Below are 4709 nucleotides of genomic sequence, written 5' to 3'. Positions count from 1 at the left end.
ACATTTATGGTCCGCAGAGGATGAATCTTAATGCCTTTTCCTCTAGCGCCACCATGAAGTTGACACTAATAGACTATATATAAAGATGGTCAGCGCGTCTCCACTTCCTCGCACTGTACAAAAATGAAGGCGAGATACAGCCTCGGCCATCTCGGACTGGTGATGTCATTTGGAGCCAGAGCTATAGAGCCTGTCCAACCAATCAAAAGCAGCGCCATTGATAGGGAGCACACTGATTGGCACACATAGCTGTCAGTCATAATTTCAGACCCCCTTTCTATAGCATCAAATTACTAATTAAAACCAGACTTACCAGAAAAACAAGCACTTGAACATATATCAGTGTGATAACAATTACTTTAAGCCCAGTTCAGACCAAAGATTCGCAACGAGACAAAACTGTTTTAGAATGTTGCATAAAAAAGTTGCAGCGGTGTGAACTGGCTGGTCTGAGCTCAACTCAAGCTGGCTGATGGTGTCACCTGGGACTCCGCTGGTCAAAACGCCAGTGGCTTGTTTTAGAGCATAAAGCATATCACCTGTTTCATTAGCCAACTGGCTTGTAGTGAAGTCCACTGGTCAAGTCAAAATACCACAGATGGTGTGTTTGCTTGCTGTGGCAGGTGCTCCATCCCTGATGAGGCCTCTGTTTCCGTCCTCATGTGTGCTGGTGTCGGACGGTGGGTCACTGCTGCTGCTCGCTCTAAGTGCTCATACCCCACACACACATCTGATCTGAACTGGGCTGATATAATAAATCATCTTTTAGAAAATTTATTGGACATGTGCTTTGATCTTTTAGTTTGGCTCATGTCCCTTCCACTAACATGAAGGGGGGCCGGGTTTGTGACCCATACTGTAGCCAGCCACTAGGGGGTGATTAAGACGTCCTGGTTTCACTTTCAAGGAGCTGTCATGTATTTCGTCTGTATTATGCAGTCTGTGCTTTACACTTGTGGAAGTGTGGAGTGAAAAGTCTTAGCAGCTATTGGATGGATTACCATGAAATCTGGTTCAGACATTCAGATTTATTTATTCAATTTATTTGGTTTCTGACCATATCTGTAAAACTACTGTCATTCTCATGAACATCAGCTGTTATTTGTTTTTAGTTCTAATTAGCAAATGGTAGAATGCTAACATGCTATTTCCACACCTGCCAGCCTTAAGCATGTTAGCACTGTCAATTTGGACATGTTAGCATGCCCACTTACGCTCTTATGTTTTTGAGGACCCACCCTTTGGGGGTCTGTGTGACATGCTGGTACACCGCTCCATCTTGTTTGTCTCTAATTGCCAGTTGGTTTTGCAGCATGGTACAATTATGATAATAAAACAGATCTCAGTATACAAAAAATAAAATAATAAGAATAAGAACTGAGAAAATTAAGAGAATAAAAGGGCGGCACAGTGGGGCAGTGGTTATTACATTGACACCTCACAGCATCTTGGGTAACCAGTTCGAACCTGGGGTGGGGGAGCCCTTCTGTGTGGAGTTTGCATGTTCTCCCCGTGTCAGCGTGGGTTTTCTCCAGGTACTCCAGCTTCCTCCCACAGTCCAAAGACGTGCATGTTAATTGGTGACTCTAAATTGTCCGTAGGTGTGAATGTGAGTGTGAATGGTTGTCTGTCTCTATGTGTCAGCCCTGTGATAGTCTGGTGAGCTGTCTGGGGTGTACCCCGCCTCTCGCCCAATGTCAGCTGGGATAGGCTCCTATTCACTCTTCAGTACTGCAGAGGAAACCACACAGCCCACTTTCTTTCAATATGTGGCTTAGATCGACTGACAGATTTACTGCCCCAGATCCACATGTGACTGAGAAAAAATCTGCACAAGCGGGAGCTGCGGACTGAGAAAATTCACCTCGTCATGTGAAAAGTTTTCAAAGTTTAAAATAATTTCTGACTCTTGAGCATGGATGCTTTTGAACTTACAGTGTCATTGGTTTGGATGAGGAGGGGTGTGAAATAGTCTTAAGACACATACATGTGACAAAGACAGAATATAAATCTTAGAATTTGACACAGTGAGCACAGTGAATAGAGTTCAGTGCAGTCAGTTGAGATGTTTTAAGACACCCTGTGCAGACTAGTAGTTGTTGCAGACAGGTGTAGGTCATTACTGCAGTAGTGTTAAACAATAACAGAGTGGTGGACTGTGAAACAAGCTCTTCTGGTTTTCAAAAGGGTCAGTACAATAAAAAAAACAGTGCCTCTGGTTTTGCGCTTTTTGAGTGCTGATCTCTGAACCATGTTGGTTAATCAGTAACTATCTTGATGTGCACTTAATGGCTGCAGTCATTTTTTGAGCATTTCCTTGTTTTAATACTGCAGGAGATCAAATACCTTTGGTTTCATGCTGTAGATCAGACAAAGGAAAACATTTGAAGACATCAAGTTAAGAAGTTCTTCAGTTTTTTTTTCTGATGTTTTGTAGACAAAACAATTAATTCAGAAATAATCAGCAGATCAATCAGTAACTAGAAGGGAAACCTGCAGAAATGAAATAGGCCAAATGCCCTATCTCACAATGGCAGCAAGAGTGAAAAATATTTTGTGTATCCTACCTTTGTATCTGCTCCTATAATTAATGGGTTGTTTCTTGGTCCATGCTATACCCTTCCAACAAGTTTTAAGAAAATGGGACTAGTAGTTTTCCTGTAATCCAGCCAACCTCCTTTGAGAAGTCGCTGCCACCCTGTATGCATACCCTGGAAAGACAGCTGTAACCGTTATTTGTTGTTTTAGTACTATAACCCTGAAAGAAACCCCAAAACGTGTGTGTTAATATTATATATATTTGACAGTAGATGTAATCAAAGCATGCTGATGGTAAAAGGTTTAATGTGTGTACATCTGACAAAGCAAAATACAGTGAATGAGTTATTTTAATAATGTACATATGTTTATGAATACATAGGCCTACACACAGAGTGATGGACACATGCTGGCTGATAGTGGCCCAGTTGCCAGAAAAAAATGTTGGCATTGTACATCTCTGCAAACTGTGGTTATCCATACACATCAAATCAATGTTTCCAAAGTACTGTAATTCTGACTACATGAGCTGATTTTGTCTCTGGCAGGTTGAAGGGATGGAGGATGGCATGCCAGTAGGGACACCAACTGCCCAGGTTACCAGTTTAATGCTAAACTACGGTAAAATTCAGCCAGTTAGTATTACCATTTCAAATTTGAATTATCATTTAAACTGTGTGTTAAATCCAAAGTTAGCAACAGTCTCCTAGATGCTGGCACAGCATGCAGTGTGGGTTTGTTTCACTGTTTCCTTGTTTACCGACTGGGTGTGCAGCAGGCAAACCCAGTGATGCTCCTGGTCCCTTGTCCTCATCCACAGTGACACAGACACTTGAGCAAGCATTTCAAAGACAGGCTATCTTTAATATTAATGCCCATTTGATATACAGTATGTTTAGCCTACAAAAGGCTACTATGTTACTATTTTAATGTTTATGCAAACAGAAGTGCTGCTAATTATATTTGTGGTTTTCAAAATAAAACTTGGTGACATTATTTCAGTATGTGCATCAGTGCTTTTTGGAGATTTTCATCCCACAATGATAACCGTTTGGTCACTATAATTGTGATAAGAAATGTTCATACTGTTTCATCCCTACATGCCACTGAGGCAAGATGACTGCTAAGCCACAGAACACTGCAGACCACTGTTTGCCACCAACAAACAACAAAACCAGTTGTCTTTTAGTGAGTCGGGTACAATCACCTTTTCCTTTCCATAACCAAGTGGTTTTTGTGCTTAAATCTCACCACATGCTAACCACTACACTGTTATACATAAACATAAAGTTTCAGCATATCCGCTACATAATAACACACAGATGTTCATGTTTGCAGAAAGATACACTGCCAAAATTTATTTTGGCATTGAGGTGGTTATAGAAATAAGGATTTTTGGAAAAAAAAAACTTAATCATGCCCAGTAAGGGGGGCCTGTACAAAATCTCAAATCAGTCAGAATCATATCTACCTACAGGTGTAAGATATGAAAGTTCCTTGGGTGCTTGAATTCACCTTGAGCGTTATGTTGTTTTAAGTTTTAACTGTTAAAAGATCAGACTGTTGTGAACCAAGTTTGGAGAAGATGGGATAAAATTTGTCATTTTGCCACAGAATCAAAATGACAGAAAATCTTTTTACCAGTCTGAATCAAAAAATCAAGTTTTTCAGCTTCCACACCTCACACTTCAGGAGCTATGGACTAAAGAGTAAAGTGCCTCACAAATTACATCTTATTTGGATCACCTAAAAAGTCACTTTCGTTGCTCATGACCTGACTTTCCACTGAGCTGAAATCATTTAACAAGTTTGAGATGTACAAACAAGCAAGACACATTTGAGGTATTTCGCAATAACATCATATTTTGAAATGTGGTCATCAGCCTGAGACTTTCATGATCATAAAAGAAGCATGTGACTCCTAAGTTAAGCCATTTAGAAGTCATTAATATTGTAGCTAATAAATACCAGTAAAATCTGTACTTCATTGTTTTTTGTATGCTACTGACTCTACATTACAATAATGTATTAGCTACAGAAAAGTAACCACTTTTCTTCATAACCATCAGCTAGTCTATAGGCCTAGTGTTTGCTGCTCAGATTTTCTATTAATACAGTAGCCTAACGACAATTAAACCCCCAAAACAAATAACAAAACCCATCTCTGCAAG

The sequence above is a fragment of the Epinephelus fuscoguttatus genome, linkage group LG8, assembly GCF_011397635.1.
Source record: "Epinephelus fuscoguttatus linkage group LG8, E.fuscoguttatus.final_Chr_v1".
Lineage (NCBI taxonomy): Eukaryota > Metazoa > Chordata > Actinopteri > Perciformes > Serranidae > Epinephelus > Epinephelus fuscoguttatus.
Note: the sequence above shows the minus strand (reverse complement) of the source record.